The 25,430-nt window shown below is 46.2% G+C and overlaps 1 protein-coding gene across 2 annotated transcripts in view; it reads left to right on the forward strand.

Moving 5' to 3' along the window:
- AGBL4 (AGBL carboxypeptidase 4) overlaps positions 1–25,430 on the forward strand; it is a gene marked incomplete at both ends in the record, with an annotated part of 1,409,253 nt that overhangs the window by 1,290,837 nt on the left and 92,986 nt on the right. The gene's annotated exons all lie outside the window — the stretch shown is intronic.

Here is a 25,430-nt window from a genome sequence, read left to right on the forward strand (position 1 = left end):
CTTGGCCTTACTAAAAGTGTTCAACTTGAAGCTAAATGACACTGGCAAAAATAGTGCATGGAGGAGACTCAATTGTTTGGAAGACATTATAGTGCGACTACGTCTGAGTGAGTCTCTTCCAACATTGATTGTAAGGTCGGATCTTAACAGACGGCACCGCGAAACAGAGGAAAGCTTCAAGTGAGCTTCATGAGGGAGCGCTCCCGGGCGAGGTTCACTGGTCCGAGAGAAAGGGACCAGAGAAGTCGCCCCTGGGTGAGGGTCAGGCAAGATTTTATAGGGGAAGAAGGGAAAGGGGTGTGGTGAATCCGGGAGGGCGCAGGGTATTCCTTATTTGGTGGTCTTTTCGGGTATCCTGGGGGACCGTTAGTCCCGCCCCTCAAAAGGCTGGAAGGCTGGGCTGGGTTCAAAGTCCCCAGGTCAGTTCCTGGAACTGGGTGGTCCGGAATGTCTCCAGGGCAGTTTCTGGAACCGGGTGGTCTGGAGAATTTCGGTCTGATGCAACCTGTGAATCTGATTGTGTTCCCCTGCCTCGGGCCAGTTGGCCTTACATTGATGATTGTGATTTATGACCCCTTGACTGCCATCAGGTGAGAGACAGTGATTGCTAACACAGCAAAAGTCCCAGAGTTGGGGTATTTCAATGATGCACCTGTGTACCTCATTCTACTCACTCTCTTTGAAGATACCAACAAGAATATCCTAAATTAAGGAGCAGTATGTATTGACCAGGCAGAATTGTGTACATAAAAACAAATGTATATATTAGAGCAAAGGATTAATGAAAAAGTAAGAAAGACCTTAGGTGCAAAGTAGTTAACTCAACTGCCATTTTTATCTTCCTCTGTGATCTTTGCTTCCCTAGGTCTTTTTATAACCCACTTGCTGTCAGGGCTTACGTAGCCATAGCTTTAGTATATCTGCTTCCTTCTCCAATTCATCCCTCCTTGTCTACAAAAGAAGGTGTTAGCTATACTCTCCAAACCCCGTTATTACCCTGAACTTTTGATCCATCCTGACCACCTTTTCTGGCAGAGAAATGCTGCTTCTGAATTGCTCAGGAGGTGTCTGTTGTCAGCTGGGTTCCGTCCCCCAGACCTCGGTGTTAACTGTAGTTTCCCTGATAGAATCATGACACCTCCTTCTTCTGCCACCTTCTTATTAAAAGAGGACAGACAGCCCCTACCTTTTTTTCTGATCTGGCTGATAATAGCTATTCAATAACTCTTTGTTGAGTTGCATTGGATTGAACATGGCAAATCCTGTTATGCCCACTGTAACATGGTTTATAGATACAAAAGAGCTATTTACAGAGGGGACAACGAGGCACGATCAAAGAAAAGACACGAGGCAGGAGAAGTGACAGAGTGGGGGCCTCAGAAAAAAGTGGTGTTTTAGGTGAATCCCCGAGGAGAGAACGGGGGGAGGAACAGAAGGGAGGGCGTCAAGTTTGCTAAAGAGAAGAGGCATCAGCCTGCCGTTGCCATCATCAATCTGAAGTCATTGATTTGCTCCCAGGCAACTGGGCACTCGATCCTGTTACAGAATACAGATCAGGCAAGGCCGAGCTTCAGAGGGATTAGGATATCTTTGTGCTATGACCAGATGGATCATCACCTGGTTGGACCTTGGTAAACACACTAGGATGCTGAGCGAGTTGTGGGAGCTGCCTTCTTCCCGAAAGCCCACTCCTTTACGCCCCCAGCAAGGATGTAGAACACTAACATCAGAGCCAAGCTGACCTGGACCAGGACCCTGGATCCCTCCGTCTCTTCCTCTCTTCCCCGCCCCCCTGCCCAGAATCTTACTCCATTCTTTCCTTCCTTTTTCCACAAATATTTATCAGGTAGTTTCTAACTACCAGGCATTGTAGTCGTAATAGTGAACAAAACCCTAACTCTTACAATCTAGTGGGAGAATAAGCATTAAACAAGTAAATACTGATAAATATAGACTTACAAGTTGCGTCAAGGGTTACCAAAAGAATGTACAAAGTGTGATCTGTAGAAAGGATGGTTGAAAGTTTCGGCTTGCCCAGGGCAGTTCTGGTTTATACCCATTGTCCTGGAGTATTTATCAATGGTACGTACTTCCACTCTTAAAAGCGTCCCTGTTTGGATGACTAATTACACTATCTCTCTACCTAAAAACTCTGTGAGGGACTTTCCTGGTGGTCCAGTGGGTAAGACTCCGTTCTCCCAGTGCAGGGGGCTCGGGTTTGATCCCTGGTCAGGGAACTAGATCCCACGTGCATGCCACAACTAAGAGTTCTCATGCTGAAACTAAGAAGCCTGCATGCTGCAACTAAGAGTTTGCATGCCACAACTAAAGATCCCACAGGCTGCAACAAAGATCCCATGTGCCGCAACTAAGACCTGGTGCAGCCAAAATACATAATTTTTTTTTTTTTTTAAAGGAAGAAACATCAGAGGTGTTTAAAAAAAAGCTATGTGAAAGCACCTAACACAATACCGGGTGTGTACAAGATCCTCAACAAACATTATTTGTATCCCATTCAAATTCACATTTAACTTCGAGAGTCAATGTGCCCAGATGTAAACACCGCAGTGCCCCAGGCATCTGCCCTAATAGCGTTTCTACCCTGGACCTTCACCATCACAGACATCATCAGAATCGCTCAACCCCAGAGCTATCTAAACTGCCAGGACAGCTTCTGACCTTGTTTCTAAATGCCCACAGCCTCACACCTTCCATCCTGGTGGCCTTCTGCATACAGGATCAGCAGGCAGAGAATCAGAAAGACCCTTGCTGATGGGCAGGGTCTATATCTGTGAGCATTGGTGTGTGTGTGTGTGTGCGCGCGCGCGCGTGCGTGCTTGCATCCCCAGGGGGACCCAAGGAAGTTTTTTCAAGGGATTTGGACTGGACCTTTAGGAATGGGAAATATTTTATCAGGTGGCTATGGGTTAGGGATGAGGGAGGTGACAGGGAAAGGGGAGAGGGCTTTCCAGGGCAAGCTGAGCCACAGAATGCAGGTGGGAGAGCTCAGCTGCTGGGGTGGGTATGCAGCATATCCAACAGGGCAGCTGTGAGGAAGCTCATGGGCAAGGAATGTGGCTTCTTCCTGTGGTCCAATGCTCTCTTCTCATTAAAATCAAAGTCTTAGGCCCTTTTTTAATCTGATTTTTTTTTAATTAATTAATTAATTTATTTATTTATTTTTTAACATCTTTATTGGAGTATAATTGCTTTACAATGGTATGTTAGTTTCAGCTTCACAACAAAATGAATCAGTTATATATATACATATATTCCCATATCTCTTCCCGCTTGCGTCTCCCTCTCTCCCACCCTCCCTATCCCACCCCTCCAGGCGGTCACAAAGCACCGAGCTGATCTCCCTGTGCTATGCGGCTGCTTCCCACTAGCTAACTATTAATTGAAGTATAATAACTGTAAAAACAATTAAGGCAGTGGAACAAAGCGCTGCTTGTCGGGAATGTTGTGGCGCACAAGCTCTCTCAATCTTGAGAATCAGTACCATCACTGAAGAGTCATCGAAACCACTTGGGCGAGGGAGAGAGATGGATGAGTCAATAGTACTTCAGTCCATTCGGGCCCCCAATCTAGAAACCCTAGAGACGTCCTAAAATTTAAATCCACCTGAGGCTCTCTCCCCTGCTTAAAACCTTCCAGTGACTCCCCATTATTTGTGGGATAAAGGCCAACGTCCCTGACATGCTATTCAAGGACGTGTCCTATGTGTATCCAGGGCGGAGCGCAGAACACGGCACCAGAGAGAATATGATGTTGAATGATAGATGCTTTACAAAGTGACTAGGTCCGCAACGTGGAGACTAAGCGGAAGAAGAGTGCCCGATAGGCGCTGATGGCAGGGGTGCAGGTGAGAGACGATGAGACCCGAACTTGAGCGTGGCCAGGGCTGCTCAAGAAGGATGCCCAGGAAGGGACATGGGAGGTGAATGCGTCCCCTCCTGCCCTCTCCTCGGCCCCCTGAGTCCCTCAGAGCCCAGGGCTGCTTTGTGGAGAAGTCTCTATGCTCTGGGGTGATTCCCTGCCTTCTCCTAGAGGAGAAAGGCCTGTGTTGCTATAACAACTTGGCTGCAGCTCTTTTAGACAGATCCGTTTCCTTAAATCATTTAAGGAAAATTAGCTGCCATAACAACACGGAGCAGTTTTTCAAACAGAGCAGCACAGGGCTGGGTTTTTTTTTCCTTGCTTGCCTCCTGTAATCCTCAAGATAAGCTGCTCTCTTTCTGTCAGATAAATAAATAAATTATCACATGTTTACGCGCAGAGTGAGCGACACGGTTGGATAACACGTGCAGGACAAACACTCATTCACACACACACAACATAGAAATATGCAGAAAATGCACATGTTCACATACATAAATCAGAAACTATTTTTATGTAAACATGGTAAATAAGAGATAGACACGGACAAGTATATGGTTCTACACAGTCACACAAAGGAGAGGTACACAAACGTACAGACAGCACAGTTTCACAGTCAGTTAAAAAAGAAGGAAATGGCCCATGAGGTCTGTTCTTAGGGTGAACAGAGGTTTCTCTGGTCACCAGACCAGAAGACTCTGAGATGGTGACTCTCACTAGAATCCGCAGGCCACCTGCATGTTAGTACCTGACAGTCTGGCGGGAGAACCCTGCCGGTGGAAGGGTAAGTTCACCTGGGCAAGGACGGGCGTACCGGGGAGAAGGTTGGAGGTGTCCCATCTGCATCCCACACACACACTTAGGAGGGAACCAGGAGAGCAAGAGGCACAGCCACGGCATCTGGGGCGGGATAATTCTTTGCCCCCATGGCAGGATGTTTATCCGTCCCTAGGAGCAGACTGTGCCAGCCCAGGTGAAAACCACATCCCCGGGGCGTTTGCAAGCTATCTCACCAAGGCCTCAGGAACTTTGGAATCTGGACAATGGGTTCCCAGATTTTTGTTTCATCCCCACATCTATGACTTTATTATGCCAGAGGTCCCCTGCAGGGAGAAGCTGGAACTATGTGGACTGATCTTTGTGGCAGCAAGAGGACCTTGCGGGGAATGTAACTCCCCCATCAGAGTGGCTGAACCATGGATTTGCTTGGTGCTCTTAGGCAAGTCTCTTCCCCTCTCTGAGCCTTCATTTCCCCCCATCTATACACTGTAGGGGTTGAAGGATGATCTCCACAGGGCCCTTCTGGCTGCAAGTCTGTGTCATCTTGGAGTTGTTTCTTGGTTATGTACGCTGCACTGCTGTGCAGGATTTCACGCCAAGGCGCAAAAGTCCTGGCTGCTGCAGGGAAGCACAGGAAGCATTCCCGGAGTGAATGCCTGTGAAGGTGCCCAGCACATGGCAGAAGCTCCATCAATGTCAGTTTCCTGAGCCTCGGTGTGCCCATCTGCTAAAGGGAAGAACAGTCCCTGACCTGCTTAGCTCGCAAGTTGGAGAGAGACACCCCATTATATGAACATGAAGCGTTTTGTAAAGGTGAGGAAGGATTATTGCCGTGGGGCAGCATGGAGAGGAATTCCCTGCGGAAGTGTCCAGACTGCCCCGGCTGCTAAAGGTTTCAAGAGGAGTAGGTGCAATGCTCTCACACCACTGCCATAGGCCACACACGTGGGTCTACTCCAGTGCTTTCTTCCACTCCTAGCAGCAGGGCCCAGGAAATCAGTAAACAGCCACCAGGAGAAAGGTTGAATATGGGAGTAGAGGCTGGAAGTAAATGTGGTATTGTAGAGGGGGCTCTGAGTTCATGCAGTTTTTACAGATTTTCCTACAACAGTTTGAGATGGTTTATGAAACTTTAAAGAATTTTAAGAGAAATCATTACTTTTCTAAAGGGTAACTTCCCCCTATCATAAAAGGTGTCGTTTTTCTACCTCTCTAGATTATAGCTTGGACTGTGGCAGTGAGCAGGGTGGATAGATGGAGCTCTCACGTCAGAGCAATATTCCTGTCAAGCTGGTTGTTTCCTCCAATTTCTCTAACATCTTTCCATGGAAGATTCTGGATGCCTCTCACCAACTAACTAGATACATATTGTTTCAACTGCATGGGGACCAGCAAAGCGTCTAGAAGTTTCCCTCTGAGTCAGGTCAGTTAAGCTCTCTGTGTCCTATTTTCCCTATCTGTAAATTGGGATCAACAACGCCCATCTCATGAGATTTCTCTCGGGATAAGATAATATGCACATAAATAACACTCAGTAGTAGGTATATTAAAAATGGAGCTATTGAGATTTTTATGCATTTCGTCATTACAGCACTTACCTGACTGTCCCCAACCCCACCTCCAGCTCCTATAGCCCACCACAGACTGTGATCCCACCAAGGCCCTGAACTTCACCTTGGTCACTTCTGTATCCCTAACACCCAATGCAGGGAGGGCACAGGCCTGCCATGAATGCGTGTTGGGAGAGAGAGAGGAGAGACAGGTGGGTAAGAAGAAATCCACTCATCAGAACCTGGAATGAGCATCTGCACAGTGTTCTGAAAAATGTGTGGGGATCTGATGAATACAGAGGCATGGACATATATACACTACCAAACGTAAGGTAGATAGCTAGTGGGAAGCAGCCGCATAGCACAGGGAGATCAGCTCGGTGCTTTGTGACCGCCTGGAGGGGTGGGATAGGGAGGGTGGGAGGGAGGGAGATGCAAGAGGGAAGAGATATGGGAACATATGTATATGTATAACTGATTCACTTTGTTGTAAAGCAGAAACTAACACACCATTGTAAAGCAATTATACCACAATAAAGATGTTAAAAAAAAAAAAGAGAGAAGGAAAAGTATTCAAGTCAGGAGACACGCTTAGCCACTCTCAAAATCCCCCTTCTTCAGAACCCACCTCCAGCCCTACCGCTTCTAAGATATCCCTGAACACTTTGGCCCAAAGTCTATTGATAGACTTTGCTTCTGTCTCCTAGTGGTTTAGCCCATCAACATTTATAGAGTGTATTCCATGGGCTTGGCACCATAGAAGCATCTCCTCTGACTATAGGTTCCATTTTCTCAGCTAAATTGCAAACCCCTCCAGTGCAAAGGATCTGCCTTCCCCTCCCTGCTGCCCTGGGCAGGGCTGGCTACTAGCTGGCAGCTCAATGAGGGCCTCTTGAGCATTGACTGAAATGCAGTTCTCAGGAAGGGTAGCTGTTTGGATGTCTGTAGGCAGCCCGCAGAGCTGGGCACACCTCCCGGTTAAAGCGCACATCACGCTGTGTTTTAGTGATAGTTTCCCTGCCTCCTTTATGCTGAGCTTCTCAAGGATAGAAGCTCCATCTTTTCCAGCGTGCCTCTCCATCACCTGGCAGGGTCCCACGCTTGGTAGGTCCTCAAGGATGGTTTGGGAACATCTTGGCAGCTCCCTCATCTGACCCATTGCCCCTTATCAATATAGCACAGGAACATCCCAGAGAAATCGACCTCCGCAACTTTCTCACCGTGCTGCATTTCCATGGACTCATCTTCGTTCCTTCATTTTTTGCCCCTGCTAATCCCTTGTCATAAAATGCTCTCACATATGGAATCTTCTCAAGCTTACAAATTTGAAAATTCCAGAATGTTAGAATCCAGCCATGAGGATCTCCGTCACAAATCTGAAAATTCTAAAATTCTTCTCCTCACCCCTCTCTGCTGCCCGTATCTGTTCCACTTACCCTGGTTTCTAGGTTAGACCAAGCGTGCTCCCCCATTTTTCCTATCCCATGAGCACCCAATTATCCAGGCCACAGTGAGTTAAAAAGAGGTCTCTGTGGACAGCCTGAGAATAATCTGGGAGCAACCTCTTTACACTTACCCAAACACTCCAGCTTAACTCCAGGTCATCTCTTCCAGGAACTTTTCCAATTCACCTACCGCACCCATTTCTCACCCCTCCAGCAAACTCCTCCCCTTCTCCTTTCCAGGCCCCGGGACCGAGAGCATTGGGATCTGCACACAGCCTGCCACCGCATTAGAGGCTCAACTGAGCTGGCCTATGACAGACTACAGGTTACATTTTAGGGTGTTTTGTGTTCAATGTGTGTGGAACTTTTCCAAGAGTTATTTTTGGTTGTTACTGTTGGGAGACTCCTGAGCTAAGGATGAATTCACGCTGGTACATCAAATAGCATATTGCATTTCAGAAATCGGCCTTAGCCATGGGAAATCAAGTAAGTCAGATGCCTAATTAGTCCACCATTTACCGTGCTGGAGAGAGCTGAATTCTGATGAAAGGGACCAGACTAAGCACTGTGTCCAGCAAGAATTGAACTGTCTAACCTTTCATCCAGAAATTGCCCCATCCTCCTGAAGTACTAATGCCCACCTCCCAAGCCTTGTACTGGCCCCAGGTGTCTGGCTGTGAGAAGTCTTATCAGCCTGGACACAACTTGACCTTCTGTCCAATGAGCTTTGATGCTCTCCCACTCAGCAAGCCATTCCAGGCTCCTATTTCTTGCTTTTACTACAAAGCTAGTAAAGTGTATACATAAAAGAGTAACTTCCCTATAGCCTTCAAAAGGGAAAAATCATTCATTTATCCATTCAACACACATTTTCTGAGCCCAAGCCCTGTATACTGGAGTACAAAGGCAAATAAGAAACAGTCCCTCCCCTCAAGGAGCTGATTATCCAGAATAGAGCAGTGGATTTCCAACTGCTTTTAGAAAAATTGCAAGAGGTCTGAGGACCCCCTCACATGGGGCTCCTCTCCATTTTAACCAGAAAGGTATAAGTTTGTGGCTAAGAGCTCAGGCTCAGGCCCAGGTTTAAATCTTATTTCAACATTCAATGGCTTTGCTACTTTGGGCAGGTCTCTTAACCTTTTTAAGCTTCAGTTTTCCTTGTTTGTAAGAAGCTGTTGTGAGGATTAACTGAAGTGATCCATGTGTCCTGCTTCAGGCACTGTACCGTCACTGTGCCAGGCACATTTATTCTCAAAAGATTTTCACTATTATTAGTATAAAATATGTGTTTGAATAAAGGATTCCAAGGCCATAGAAAGTCTGCAAACCCCTGGTCTAGCGTTCCAGACTCAGTAAACCAGTGATGGCACGACAGGGTGGGAAGTGTTACGATAGACAAGGGATCTGGGTACCATGTGGGAAAAGCAGGTCATCCCAACTGGACTTGGTGTCAGACAAGACTTGCGAGAGAACGTGACCTCCGAGATGAGCCTTGAAGGAAGCATAGGAGTTGTTTAGACAAAGACCACAGGAAGTATTACAGGCAGAGGGAGCAGTGTGTGTGAAGACATATGTACTAGACTGGTGAATATACTCAGGGAATTCCAGGGAGTTTGGTATATGGGGATGGGAGGAACTCAGGGCAAGGGACTGGAAGTAAGATTGGGCTCTAGGCAGCGGCCAGTCATAAAGTCCCTGGCTACCCCAGGGAGTTTGGACTTCATCCTGAAGCCGTGGGAGCTTTCCTTCAGGGAGCAGGGAAGACATGAAATTTAAAAGAGAAAAACAATGTTATTATGACTTTCTGGGGTTTAAAATATATTGGTGTGTTTGTAGCTTTAGCCAGCAATTACAGTACTAGAAACCTAGGCTAAAATAATCTGATGTGTGAATAAGGATTTATGCAAAAAAAAAAAAAGTCCACAGAATCATTATTTATAAAACAGTAAGAAAAAAACCAAGAAAAATTGAAACGCCTAACAGTGGGAAACTGATGAAGTATATCACAATACATTCATGTAATGGATGTTATAATATTGTGAAAATGTCTATGCTGCAATTTTAAGTGAAAAAAAGATAAGACAAAGTTGCATATGTATTATATGTTAAGACATATATAACAACCAGGTTCAAAATGTACACAAAAAGAATGGAGGTAAACGAGATGTTAACAGTGGTATTTCTGGGTAATAGGGTTGTTTTCTTCTCCCCCCTTTTTTTATGTTTCCCAACAGTTTTCCATAAATATATGTTAACTTTAAAATTGGAAAAAAGTTATGGAAGGAGGAGGGGACCTGACTACCCATATATGAGGAGGGAATTTATTTTATTTTATAAAACAGAACCAAACTCATCAGAGTCAAGTGCTTGGTTCTGGGCCAGTCCCTAGGATAAGAGCCTCATGAAGCCAGGTCAGCCCACCTTATAGAGGGAAACTGGAAGCAGTCGGTATCATTTGTGCATCCATCCCTCTAAGTAGCCATCCTTTTATCTATCTTTCCATCCAACCATCCAGCCATTGTACCTCTGCTCTGTTCAAAATGCCTGTCCCAGGGCTTCCCTGGTGGCGCAGTGGTTGAGCGTCCGCCTGCTGATGCAGGGGACACGGGCTCGTGCCCCGGTCCGGGAAGATCCCACATGCCGCGGAGCGGCTGGGCCCGTGGGCCATGGCCGCTGAGCCCGCGCCTCTGGACCCTGTGCTCCACAGCGGGAGAGGCCACAACAGTGAGAGGCCCGCGTACCGCAAAAAACAAACAAGCAAACAAAAAAACAAAACAAAACCAAAATGCCTGTCCCAGAGGTACCTATATCCAGGCTCCTAACATCCTAGAAGTCTGTTAACTCCTCTGCACCCTCTTTGTAAGCATAACAAAGACTTCTCATCTCCCCTTCCCCGGAGCAAACCTCAGATTGTGCCCTTTTCCCCTACTTTGGCCCTTTGCTCGTCTGCTAAGTCTTTGGCTTTCAAATACTGTCCTGTCAGCCAGGACCAGAGGCAGACCCTTTACTCTCAGGGAGAAAGAGCAAGAGCTCTGCAGTCAAAAATTGCCTCCAGCTTCCAATTCTGCCTCTTCCTGTCACCTCACTTCTCTGAGCCTCTGTGGCTTTATCTGTGAAATGGGGTAGTAGCATCTCCTCACAGCGGTGTTGTGAGAAGTAAAGAAGACCCTGCATAGAAAGCACTCAGCACTTAGCGTGGTATTTCCTAAGGCTGGTACATTGTAAGCACTCAATTAATGTTAGCATTTATTCTTACTGTAAGCTCAAATCCAGTAATATACAGTAACTGATATTTCAACGTTAATTTCACAAAGCCATCTTCAGAACACTGTCACTATCTTTAAACTGTAGCATTAAAAAAACAGCTATAGTTCTGATTATCGCAAGAGCATTGCCAGAAGTTCTTAAAAGATAGACTGGGAGCAGGTCTAGCCTTTATCTCAGCTTCTCTGACCACTCCCCAACCTCCATCTGTGACTCAGGCTTTCTTCAGCTGAGCTAATAATCCTTAATTGGGTGACAGTCAACTCAGTTCCAGGCATGGAGCCTTTCTCTCTTATGGCTTCCTATATTTGTCTGTTCTGATCCATTCTGTGTGGATTTTACCGTTTAACCTCTGGTGGGCAAGTGGATTTCCATCATTCCCAGGTTTTGGGTATATGTGCATGTGTGTTGGGGCAACCTGCTATAATCCCTAAGGGCTGACACCAGCAAGGATGGTTCTAAAGTGCATACCATTGACTGTGATCCTCCAGACCCCTTGGGGTGATTCCAGACCCCACAGGTGGCATGGGGTGGGATGCACTAGCAGAGGCTCTGGAGGAGGGCTAGCTGGAAGGTGGAGTTTGTATGCTAGTTGGCAGCTAAGGCCATTTGTCAGAAATGGCCTCTCACTGGCTATACCTAGAGGGTATGTCAAGGCCAAAGCTTTTCTTCGGCACCACCAGTGCACACTCAGCAGTCGAAAGAGTTGACTTACTCAGGCTCCCTGTTACAAGAGGACAATTTCTTTCCTGTTAGAGTTTAGCTCTAGGCTGTGACCTTGCAAACTCCTCCAATTGCTAAAGCATGTTCTTTAATAGACATTTCTGTTACGTGAAAGGACGTTCTTGTGCAGATGGGGCAAATGAAAGCAGCTGCTTAGGATCCTAGGCGGGTGGTGGGCTGAGGAAGGGGGAAGGTGCTGATATTTATTGAGCATCTATTAAGTGCTAGGCATTGTCTCATCGAACCCATCTAACAGCCTTATGAACTGGGTGTCGTTATCCCCATTTCTTAGCTGAGGAAACTAAGGCTCAGCATGAAGGACACCCCCGCCCTCACCCCACCGTAATCTCTCCCGGTGCTCACATCTATCACTCCACAGCAAGCTGATTGCTTTACGTGCTCGTTTTTCTCTACTCAGCTGTGAATTCCTTGAGGGATAAAACTATGTCTCTGTCACCTCTGCATTCTCTTGCTCAGAGCATAATGCCTAACACATCAGTAAAATGTCAGTTAAAGGAAGGAGCAAATGAAAAGCGTTAGAACCTGCAAGGTCACACAGCTGATGGGAGCAGAGCTGAAGTGGAGTCAGAGCTGCCTGATCCCAAAGCCCCTTTCCTGGTGCAGGTGAGGTGAGCGGGCTCCGCAGGGGCCGAGCAGCCAGCAGGACCGCAGCAGTTCCCAGGAGTCTCCTCTTTTATCTCTAAAAGACACGTAAATGGCCAGCCTAGAAAAGAGGGATTCTGTTGACTTGACTTCTTCTTGAGTATGATGACACCTCTGTATAGCACATGTTCAGAATGACCCCCATAGTCTTTATGTCCAATTGACATTATAAATGGATATACCAGCTTTATTCTGTTACTTTGGGTACCCTGCCCTTCCCCCCAGCACTGTAAGGAACACTTGGAATGAAATCCTGGATTGAACACGCCAGGCAAGTCAGGAGGTGGATGGAGTCTTGAATGGGGTCAGCTGACACCAAGTCAGTCAAGAGGTTAGCGCCTCAGGATGCCCCCTCTTTATTCACAGACCGGGGCACCACCTGAGAACACGTACGTCCCCAACTTCTCCTGACTTGGGTACTTTTGACCTTGAATTAGTAACTTAATTCTGGCCTTCTGGGGTCTCACAGCTCACTTAGTAGAGCCAGAGAACTTCAGAGCTGGAAAAACTGAAGAGGTGCCCCAAACTAACCTTTCATAGAAAGAGAACATAGAGCACATGAGCCCAGGGCAGGGAGCTGGCCCGCCCGAGGCCACAGGGTAGGACTGTAGAGCTGGGGCTCACACTCAGGCCCCCACCACCTCCGTAGGGTGGGAGCACATCACTTAGGCCCTGGGGATGAATCACTAGCACATGGGTCTTGTTATAATTTTTTTTTTTTTTTTGCGGTACACGGGCCTCTCACTGTTGTGGCCTCTCCCGTTGCGGAGCACAGGCTCCGGACGCGCAGGCTCAGCAGCCATGGCTCACGGGCCCAGCCACTCCGCGGCATGTGGGATCTTCCCGGACCGGGGCACAAACCCGTGTCCCTTGCATCGGCAGGCGGACTCTCAACCACTGCACCACCAGGGAAGCCCTGTTATAATTATTTTTGCTAATTGGTCACAAAGCTGTATAGTTTTCAGAGCACTTTCACATATAAGCAGCCATTTGACCCTCACTGCCATGTTGTGAGATAGGGATTATTGTTTTGTTTCACTTTGCAGGTAGGGAAACTAAGCCCTAAAAGTTACTAAGACGCTTTCGCAAGAAACAGAGTCAAGGTTCAATCTTTGTTCTTCTGACTGCAGGTATCCCCCAGTCCAGCCCAGGGCGGAGCACACAGACGGATGAGTCAAAAGAAGGGTGGGGGCTTCCCTGGTGGCGCAGTGGTTGAGAGTCCGCCTGCCGATGCAGGGGACACAGGATCGTGCCCCGGTTTGGGAAGATCCCACATGCCGTGGAGCGGCTGGGCCCGTGAGCCATGGCCGCTGAACCTGCGTGTCCGGAGCCTGTGGTCTGCAACGGGAGAGGCCACAACAGTGAGAGGCCCGCGTACCGCAAAAAAAAAAAAAAAAAGAAAAGAAAAAAAAAAAAAGGGAGGACCAAGAGGAACAGGACAGAGGGTCAGCACTGTTTCCTTTCCCTCTTTTTCCCCTTTAACAAAGCCCCCCAATTCAGTGTCCCTTCCTAGACCACCAAGCCTTTCCCAAATGCCTCCAAGGGAATTAAGGGTGGGGCAGAATAAGGTGTGAGAGAGGCAGTAGGAATTCAGGGTCCAAGCCATCGTCAAGGGCAACTCAAGGCTAAAAGAGCAGAAGTGGCAGACTCCAGGACAGAACAAGTCAAATCCTGAGGAACAAGGAGCCAGACAATGGGTTGGGTGGGTAGGGGCAGAGAAAGGGTAGAGAGAGTCTCCACGGGCATACGGTGGGAGAGATGCCAGTAAAGACAAGAGACGTCACACGAGCAAAGGTGCGTAGGAAGAGGACAGGAGGAAGGAGGTGGGTCTGACTGGTGTACAGTGTCCCTTTGGGGGAAGGAATGGCTTTTAAAAAAAAGTGAATATATTCTAAAGGGCCTCAGAACACAGGCTGAGATATTTGAGTTTTATCATTTGGGCCAAAGGGAACTATTGGAGGTCTGTGGGCAGGGAAAGAGCAGAATGGCAAGCACGAGCTCTGATTATGCAATCAGTATCAGGGTTTAGACTCAAAATGGTGCCCCCTTTAATCTGACAGTCTGCTTTGGTATAATTTGTTAAAAGTGACAAAATGTCTCATTTTGCTGCAGTTCATTTTGACCTTCCTTAATATTAGAAAGTTAATTTCAGAAGGGAAATAAATGTATTAGTGTTGTCACAGTCATAAAAAGATGAATTCTGTACTGTCAAGTGGTTTCTTTGAATGAATCCATCATGCTCTAAAATGGTTGCCTTGCAACAGCCAGCATCTTCCCAGCTCCCTCCTCCTCTCCCTTCCTCCCTCCTTCTTTGTTCCTCCCTTGTCTCTTCCATCCCTCACTCCTTCCATCTGCCAACACATCTACTGTGATGTGCTCTGGGGAGACAGAGAGAAAGGCACGGTTTCTACTCTAAGGCAAGACACACTATAATGGGGAAGACAGGAAAGGAAAACCAGCCATTGTAGGTGTATCTAAATGCCAGAGGAGGAAAGAGCCCGAGCTGAGGGAAGGAGCTGCCCATTCTGCAGAGGGAACGCCTGTTAAATTAGGAAACCTGCCCTGTAGTAATAGGACTTGGGTTGACTCTGATTAGGAGAAAGGACAGTAGGTAGGATTCTGAAGGGTTGGGTTGGGTTGGGTTCTGGTCCCATATTCCACATACACTATTTCACTTAACCTTCACAGCTTTGTTGAAAGGGTCTTATTGTTCCCATTTTTTCAGAAGAGAAAAATGAGGCTCAGAGAGATGAAGTAATTTGGCCTGCCTGGGTTGTAAATTTTGCACAGAGTTGACGCCAAAATCAACGTGGCTTGCAATGTACTGTGCTTCATCTCCAGCTAGCTATAGAGAATTATTATTTTTCTTATTTTATTGGCATATAGTTTATTTACAATGTTGTATTAATTTCTGCTGTACAGCAAAGTGATTCAGCCATATATATATATATATATTCTTTTTCATATTCTTTTCCGTTATGGTTTATCCCAGGATATCGAATATAGTTCCCTGTGCTATACAGTAGGACCTTGTTGTTTATCCATCCTATATATAATAGTTTGCGTCTGCTAATCCCAAACTCCCAATCCTTCCCTACTCACCTCACCCCGCAACCACAAGTCTGTTCTCTGTGAGTCTGTTTCTGTTTTGTAGCTATGTTCATTTGTGTCATATTTTAGTGTCCACATGTAATTGATATCATATGCTATTTGCCTTCTCTGTCTGACTTACTTCTCTTGGTATAATAATCTCTAGGTTCATCCATGTTGCTGCACATGGCATTATTTCACTCTTTTTTTATGGCTGAGTAACATTCCATTGTGTGATACCACATCTTCTTTATCCATTCATCTGTCAATGGACATTTAGGTTGTTTCCATGTTTTGGCGATTGTAAATAGTGCTCTATGAACATAGGGATGCATGTATCGTTTTGAATTACAGTTTTGTTTGGTTATATGCCCAGGAGTGGGATTGCTGGGTCATATGGTAGTTCTATTTTTAGTTTGTTAAGGAACCTCCATACTGTTCTCCATAGTGGCTGTATCAATTTACATTCCCACCAACAGTGTAGGAGGGTTCCTTTTTCCTCCACACTCTCTCCAGCATTTATTATTTGTAGACTTTTTAATCATGGCCATTCTGACTGTTGTGAGGTGATACCTGATTGTAGTTTTGATTTGCATTTCTCTGATAATTAGTGATGATGAGCAACTTTTCATGTGCCTATTGGCCATCCGTATGTCTTTAGAGAAATGTCTGTTTAGGTCGAGAATTATTTTTTATTAGACCACATGGTGTACTGTTATTAACTTCACTACACCAATTATGCTCATTAGTTTTGTAACCTTGGAAACCCAGTTCTTGCCTCTCTCTGGATCTCAGTTCCCCATTAGTTCAATGAAGAGGTTGAACCGGCTCTGCCCTCCCCTGGTTGTAGAGAACTCCTGGGATCTGAGGGCACACTGTAATCCAGTTCTTCTCAAACCTTAATGGGCAGGAAACACCTGAGTATCTCATTAAAGTTCAAGTTCTGATCAGTGGGTCTGGAGTGCAATCTGAGAATCTGCCTTTCTAACAAGCTCCCAGGTTATGCTGATGTTGCTAATTCAAGGACCCCATTTTTTTTTTTTTTTTTTTTTGCGGCACGCGAGCCTCTCACTGCTGTGGCCCCTCCCGTTGCGGAGCACAGGCTCCGGATGCGCAGGCTCAGCGACCATGGCTCACGGGCCTAGCCGCTCCGCGGTGTGTGGGATCTTCCCGGACCGGGGCACGAACCCGTGTCCCCTGCATCGGCAGGCGGACTCTCAACCACTGCGCCACCAAGGAAGCCCCAAGGACCCCATTTTGAGTAGCAAGGCCTCAACCTATGGCAGGAGCAAACTTTGGGGTACAGGGTGGACGCACTGAGGGTGTGAGTTTAAGATGGCTGAAAGGAAAGCAAGCAGTAAAGGCGATCTTACTCAGATCTGGTAAGCAATTGGAGTTCTGGGTTCATTTTATTACCAGGGATCTTCACTATCTTGGGTTTAAAACCAGTGATTCTCTTAAGAGATTAAAAGGAAGAAAATTGAACTTTTATTAAAGTCTCAACGAAATCTTTTCTACAGTAATCACATCTGTTTTAGTTCAAGGTGCGGCCTGATGTTTCCCCCGGAGCTCAGATTTCTATCTCAGATGAATGCAGCTGCAGCTCTCCTGTGGGAGGGCGACTGTCTCTCTTCCCTCCTCACATCTTGGCGAGGGACGCAGCACACTCACAACTTCCTAAAGCGAATTTCCTAAAGCCCTTCAGGGGTCCCTATTACCTACCGGTTGAAGACCCTCCAGCTTGGTATTCAAAGCTTTAGACTCATTTCTCTAGACTCCTGTGCAGGAAACTTTTACTCTTATCCTAATTGCCTGTTCCTCTTCTCCCAAAAAGGCACGTGTCTCACCCACATTCACGTTGCCACTCTCTTAAGTTCACATTCATCCCTGCACCTTCACCCCCGCACACTCCGCTCCCCTCTAATTGGACTATTACCCCTCCTCTCTCACTGGCCAGCCCTCAGAAGTCTACACAGCATTCAGGTTTGTCTCCATGCCACCACTTCCGGGAAGCCTTCTGTCATTGTCATGGCTGTACATGAGTACTTACATGAACCCATAAACTATTTTGTATCCTTTATTTCTGAGGACAACTGTGCTAGGTAAGTATCACCCCCATTTTATGTATGAACAAAAAGAGACATGGGGATTCCCAGCCAAACCTATTGAACTCTGAAGTCTGGATTCCTTCTTTCGCTCCTTTGCTTTCCCCAGCATGTTATTTGTACATCTTTATGCGTGTCATGACATACTCCTTTGGTTTAGAGCTACTTTTCTTTCTGATGAGAGGAGAAAACAGTTTCACTGGGTAAAGAGGGTGAGGTAGAACGGCCTGAAAGATTGCTGGATGTTAGAAGTAAGGGGAAGGCCACCAGGGTGACGCAAGCTGGGGAAAAAGGGGCATATTTGCCGACCTGTTTTCAATGGAAAGCACACAATAGAGCCTGCAAAGTGTGCAGAGCCCTTTCCCTTACGTTATCTCGTGTCTCAAGATTACCTTCTTTGGACTACATTTTGATGGATTCCTATGATTATCCTCAATACCACTGGGTCCCTTTCAAGCCAGTTGAGACTAATGAGTTAGAGGCAATCAAATCATAGGATGTCAGAGCCAGAAAGAAAATGAGAGATTCTTGTCCAGCCTCTTCATTTTGCAAATGAGAAAACTGATGCCGGAAGGGAAATGACTTCCTCAAGGTCACACAGTGATTTAATGGCATAGATTCATTTGGCATTTATTGCATCTTTTTGCTTAGCATCTTCCATTTCAGAGGGAGGTGCTTCTGGGTGAATGTGTGTCTTAGTTAATGCCAATAATCCTTCATGTGGCAAAAGTACAAGAAAGAAACCACAGCACTCTGACTCATCGTAACCTCTGCCAACAGAATGGGCTGCCCATGGTTTTCTTTTCATCGGAGGGTGACCTTGGAAATCCAGACCTATGACACCTGGCTTTTCCTCCTTATACTTTTCAACTCTTCCTCTAATTATTTCTAAATAAGTACTTCAAATGCTCACAAACACAGCCATTATCCTCATGGCCTAAATTCATAATTATTGCACGACTAAAGGCAATTTTGAGCATGAGAAAAACACAGAACACATTTCTGCAAGAAACTGTGCTGTGGACTTCCCTGGTGGAGCAGTGGTAAAGAATCCGCCCGCCAATGCAGGGGACATGGGTTTGAGCCCTGGTCCGGGAAGATCCCACATGCCGCGGAGCAACTAAGCCCGTGCGCCACAACTACTGAGCCTGTGCTCTAGAACCCACGAGCCACAACTACTGAGTCCACGTGCCACAACTACTGAAGCCCGTGTGCCTAGAGCCCATGCTCCACAAGAGAAGCCACTGCAATGAGAAGCCCATGCACCACAACAAAGAGTAGCCCCCGCTCACCGCAACTAGAGAAAGCCTGTGCGCAGCAACGAAGACCCAATGCAGCCAAAAATAAGTAACTGAATGAATTAATTAATTTTTAAAATTACTTAACTAAAAAAAAGAAAAGAAATTGTGCTGTGTTATTTGGTTTTTGCTATGGTAACAAATGACCCCAGTAACTCAGTAGTGGATAACAGCAAACATTTGTTTCATATTCATGTTCTGTGAGGGCTATGAGTGAGTCAGCTGCCACTCTGCTCACATATCTTCTCGCCTAGGTCCAAGTTGAAAGTTCATTCCCTGTCTGGGATCCACTCTTGTCATGGCATGGGGCAGGAATGCTATCCCTTTTTTCTTTTTTTTTTCCGGCCGCGCCACGCTTCTCGCAGGGTATTAGTTCCCCAACCAGGGGTTGAACCCACGCCCTCTGCAGTGAAAGTGCAGAGTCCTAACCACTGGACCACCAGGTAATTCCCAATGCTATCCCATTTAAAGCTTCCACACAGAAGTGGCAAATATCGTGACTGCTTACCTTCCAGTGGCCAAAACTTGTGCCAAGGCCAAGGCCAAAGTCAGTGAGGTGGGGATACACATACTCCTCTTGGATTCTTGGGCAAACAAAATGACAATGGGAGATGCTTATTACAAGGAAGAGAGAATGGTCAGGAGCAATGGTCTGATCCACCAAATTGCCTTGTGGCTGAATCAAAGGATGACTTCAGGGAAGTCATTTGCCCTCTTTGGAGCCCAATTTCTGATCTTTAAAATGAGGAAGTTGACTTAGGGGAGCAAATTAATGTGATGGAAAGAATCAGATATAACTGAGTTCAAGTTCTAGCTGTACCTCAGACTAGCTGTGTGGTTTTAGGTAAGTTACTTAACCGCTCTCTGTTTTCTCATCTGTTTCTTGTAAAATTCAATCCCGTAGTCTGAAAAAAAACCAGAACGGCTTCAACCTGTTAATGATTCTCATAAACTCTTGTTTTTCACCTTAGAAAACATCTTTCAGGAAATAATGTCTCCTGAGAGAGAACTTTTTCTTTAGAAGATGTGATTCTTTTAAGTTCTGTTAAACTTAAGAAAAACTGAATTCAGTACCTTTTTTTTTTAAATTCTGGTGCTTTTTTTTTTTTTTAGATGTTGGGGGTAGGAGTTTATTAATTAATTTATTTATTTTTGGCTGTGTTGGGTCTTCCTTTCTGTGCGAGGGCTTTCTCTAGTTGTGGCAAGCAGGGGCCACTCTTCATCGCGGTGCGCGGGCCTCTCACTGTCGCGGCCTCTCTTGTTGCGGAGCACAGGCTCCAGATGCACAGGCTCAGTAGTTGTGGCTCACAGGCCTAGTTGCTCCGCGGCATGTGGAATCCTCCCAGACCAGGGCTCGAACCCGTGTCCCCTGCATTAGCAGGCAGATTCCCAACCACTGCGCCACCAGGGAAGCCCCTGAATTCAGTACCTTTTAAAATAGAAATATTTCTAACACACTGTGCTTTTATAAAGGATTTTCATTTAGCCATCTATCTGGCCAGCCAGCTATACTTTGTCTGTATGTGCAAGAAGTTGTTAATGGTCATTATTTCTGGGTTGCAGGATTTCAAGTGATTTGTTTAACTTTCCCCTTTGACCTGAGACAATGCCCAGACCCTAGCTCGAAGCTTCCATGGGAATCGACACCCCTACCTTTCCCCACCTTCGTTTGCATAACTCACTGGATCCTGAGCTCTCCATGGAGACCCCACATCTTGAGGAAGCCTTCTCTGACCCAGCCATCCCAGGGGTCAGGTTTCCTATGCCTATGTCTCCCCTGAGAGTACAAACTCCTACTGATGCAAGAACTGGGACTAATTTATCTTTTTAGTCCCAGCACTCAGCACAGGGTCTGACGCTTAGTAGACACTCAGTGAATATTGTTGAATAAATTAATAAATGTGGTTCTGTTTCGTTCAAGCAAGCTGTGGATTCCCACAAAGCGGAGCTCCCAGCCCAGTAGCAGGCGCTCCAGCCCTCTGGCAGAGGTTGGGGTCAATGGCCTTTTCTCAACACTGCTCGGCAGGCTTGAATTCTCTGCAGCTTCCACTCCCTCCCTCCTTCTTTCCCTCAAGGGGCCAAGAGAGCTCTCTGTCTCTGAGCCTAGCTGTTTATTTTTCTTTTCCCCGTTGTGGAATGTTGCAGCACTTAAACTTTAAAAATAAAGGGATTGATTTTTATCTTGAATTTTTGTTTGTTTTTTTTCTGACTAGGGAGTTAAAAAAAAATCTTATTTCCTCCACACCAATAGAGATAGTCTTACACAGACAAAGAGGCATGCAAAATGCTCATCTACAGTATGGCCTAGTGATCGTGGCAGGAAAATAAAAATGGAGTCAGTATTACCACCAGAGCTCTCTCAGATGGAGCCAGTGGGCCACTGAGGAAGTGTGACTTATGCATGTCTCAGTCTGGATGGAATCTGACCTTTTGACCACTTATTGACCTAATGAAGGCATCCAGAAGATGTGCCAGAAACTCAAGATACTTACTGGACCTTTACCCTAATATAAACCGTGACAGCCTATCTGCCTACTGGACCCTCACCCTAAAATAACTCGTGATTCCTTAAGAGCAAATATTCCCTGACTGTCAGAATCAATCACAATTCTCACCCGGTAACTTTAACAACCTCCTGGCTTTTTGTCTTTATTACCCCCTGGCTCTTTCTCTTCCCCACACATTCCTTCAGTTTTACCCAAATCTGTGTCTCCCGAATTGCAATTCTTTTTTTTTTTTTTTTTTAACATCTTTATTGGAGTATAATTGCTTTACAATGGTGTGTTATTTTCTGATTTATAACAAAGTGAATCAGTTATACATATACATATGTCCCCATATCTCTTCCCTCTTGCGTCTCCCTCCCTCCCACCCTCCCTATCCCACCCCTCTAGGTGGTCACAAAGCACCGAGGTGATCTCCCTGTGCTATGCGGCTGCTTCCCACTAGCTATCCATTTTACATTTGGTTGTGTATATATGTCCATGCCTCTCTCTCACTTTGTCACAGCTTACCCTTCCCCCTCCCCATATCCTCAAGTCCATTCTCTAGTAGGTCTGTGTCTTTATTTCCATCTTACCCCCAGGTTCTTCATGACCTTTTTCTTTTATTTCCTTAGATTCCATATATATATATATGTGTGTCAGCATACGGCTCATTGTTCTTTGAGCCTTGATGTTCATTATTGTTCTACGTGGTTAAGGGCATATGCTTTGCAGTCATGCAGATTGGCTTTAAATTCTCTTTCTTACTCAGCTGTGTGACCTTGGGCAAGTGAGGCACCCTCTCTGAAATTTTCTTTATTGTTAAAATGAAGATACTCTCTAAATCTCTGGCTTATGTGAAAATTAAATGAGATAATCCTTGTAAAACATAATACAATGCCTGACAGTCTCATTAAAAGGTGAAGATTGCTAGGTTATACCAGCTAGCCATAACACTTGCCAGGGCCAGGCACTGTTTTCAAAAGTACTTTATTTGTATTCATTCTAATAGTTCTCACCACTGAAAGATAGGTGTTATTATTATCCCCATTCTATGGGTGAAGAAACGAATTAAAGTAACTGTCTGTGCAATCCTGCAAATAGTACTGGCCCCCGGGAATGTGGGCACAGTGTGTAGTCGTAGTGCCTACAACTGTCTACCCGTGGGGTGAGACGGGCATTGGCTGAAGCCAGGACCCTCCCCAACTATCCTCTCCCATCCCCTGCTCTTTCTTGCTCTCCGTGACCCTGCCTTGGAAGTCAGGCCACCTGACACGAGAATCCCTTCTCTCCCACCCTTCACTGAAACCCAGAGCCCTGGGCCTCGGTCAGTGAGCCTCGGCCTGCTTCTTAACCACTTGTCAGGCTGCCAGAGGGCTGGGTGGCCTGTCCGCTTTTCAGGGCAGCTGGCAGAACTGGGAAGGCTTGGCAACGGCTTTAGCTGTGAACAGAATCTCAATGAAGGCTTTGGCCCAAGCTATAGTGGGTGTTATGACCTGGAGGCTCTGCCCTGGCAGTCGGGGAGGAGAGTAAATATTGCAGGTTCAGGGCCCAGCTTCAGCCCCTACCCCTCCGCTATGGGATGGTTTCTTGTCCTCAACTGTGGTGAGAGCTGTTCAGTTGTATTTGATGCCCACTTTTCCCTAGATTGTGTGTCTGTGTGTGTGTGTGTGTGTGTGTGTAGTGGGGAAGGAGTGACTCTTATTCACCTAGAAGCTGGTTTCCTGGGGTAGAGAAGGGTCCAGCAGACAGGGCATATGGGAAGAGGAAGGGAGAGTAAGGAGGAGAATTACAAGGAATCTGAATCCACTGGGAAAGTAAAAGTCAGAGGGAAGTGAAGGCACCTTGGAAGATAAAAGAAAGTATATAGACTATCTTAGATCACCTAATCAGATACTTTTCCACCTAAATGTGCTTAATGACTGAACATAAGAATTCTGGAGGTTTTGAGGTGGGAGGACAAAACAGCCACTTACAAAATTTATTTAAACATTATCTCTTATCTTCAAAATGTATACAGCCTAAACCTAAATATACAACATAAACCCCAGATAGGGCTTCCCTGGTGGCACAGTGGTTGACAGTCCGCCTGCCGATGCAGGGGACAAGGGTTAGTGCCCCGGTCCGGGAAGATCCCACATGCCTCAGAGCGGCGGGGCCCGTGAGCCATGGCCGCTAAGCCTGCGCGTCCAGAGCCTGTGCTCCGCAACGGGAGAGGCCACAACAGTGAGAGGCCCGCGTACTGCAAAAAACAAAAACAAAAAAACCCCAAATAGGTTTCAGTCAGCCATTTCTTCATTCTCACCTTCAGGGATGCACCCCCTACTCTACTGCTCCAGACGCTGCCACCCTCCCCCGCACTGGTTCCATGGGATGCCTATCTGTTGTGCGTTCTGGTGCCTAAAAAATCACCCTAGCCAATGGCCTCAATGTGGGCAGGAAGGATTCAGCAAGCCCTATCATGTATCAGGCACTGAGCAATGGGGATGCAGAGATGGGTTAGACCAGCCTCCATCCTCAGGCAACTCATGGTGCAAAGGGAAAGGCAGACCCAATAGCGGGCAATTATGGTGCAGCATAGTCAGACTGGAGTAGCAGTGGCAGCTTCCACATGGGGGACACATACTCTACTCCAGGCATTTTTACATTATCTCTAATCCCATCACGACGATCCTGGGGCAGATGTTATCAGTTTTATTGCAGAGATGAAGAAACCTGGGGCTAACCGAGTCGTACAGCTGATAGGTGGGGCAAACAGGATTTAAATCCAGGTCTCTCTTATTTCAAAATTTGTGTTCTTCCTGCTCTATTGACTCCTGTAATAAAGAAGAGGGTGATCTAGGACAGAAAATAAACCCACCCTGGGACGGGTGGTCAGGAAAGTCTTCCTGAAGGAAGCAATGCTATATTGAGTCTTAGAGGATAAGTAGGAGTTGGCCAGGCATCCACAAGCAGGGGAAAAAGAGAGTTTGGGGGATGGGGAAGGTCATGTGATAAACGTGGAGCAGTGATAATGACATGACTTTCTTGGGAGTTGAAGAGGGTCCTAGGACTAGAGTGAATGACACTATAGAAAAGTGATAAGACGTAATGAGGCCAGAGAAATGGGCAGGGCCAGATCATGAACATGGGCAGGGCTTTTCACATTAGAACATTATCCTCAAGTCCTTGGGGAAGTAGTGGAGGTGTATCAAGTGGAGGAGTGACATGGTCAGATCTGCACTCAGGAAAGTTATCTCCAGCCACGTGTAGAGGATGAACTGAAGGACGAGAGACTGGAGGACCTCTCAGCATCTATCCATCCATCTCCATTTGTTGCCATCATTTATCCATGTCTTGGTCTCCTCTGTTTTGTCTCTGCTTGCTTGTATCTGTCTAATTATGAGTCTCTACCTCTCTCTGACCTGTCTTATTTATCTGGTCCCTCGGCCTCTCCATATAGCCCTAGACAAGGCACATCACCACTCTGAGACAAGGGTCCCTCATCAATAAAATGAGGATCATAATGCCAGCTTGAAAAGGTTAGATGAGGGATTAAGTGTGATATTGCATGTGAGATCTTTTTATGTATTACAAAGTACCTTACAAACATGAAGGCTTATTGTTATCTAGCTACTGCTCTTTCAGGTGTTGTATTTTGTTTTATATATTTTTTTGAACAAACATTCATTGATCATCTAGGCTGGGCACCTGCTGTGTATCTTGCAAGAGAGGGAGTTTACAATGAATCAGAAACAATACCAGCCTTCTAGAGGATCGGAGTAGAAGTATACAAAAAGTTAGATTAAAAGCCTCTGTTATATTTTTCAAACTTGCCTGTCTATTTCCCTGTCCATCTGTTCATCCATCCATCCACCCACCCATCCACCCATCTCTCTCTCTGGCTCTGGTTGCGCTTACATCTGCATCCATGGGCAGTAACTGATGCAGAACCAACCAAGCCACATTGGCCCTGACTTGCCATCCCCTCCTGTCTACAGATCACTTTTCACCATGCAATTTTTCAAAGCCTGTGCCCTTAAAATAAGGGAGAAAAATAAACTGTGAGAAGACCAGTTTTGGATGACTTGGAAGGTGCCTTCCTTCTTTAAAGTTTTAGGACTCTCTCTACCCTTCCCGCTACCGTGGCTCCAGCACTTTCCTGAAGATT

The sequence above is a fragment of the Grampus griseus genome (assembly GCF_964374135.1).
Source record: "Grampus griseus genome assembly, chromosome: 1".
Lineage (NCBI taxonomy): Eukaryota > Metazoa > Chordata > Mammalia > Artiodactyla > Delphinidae > Grampus > Grampus griseus.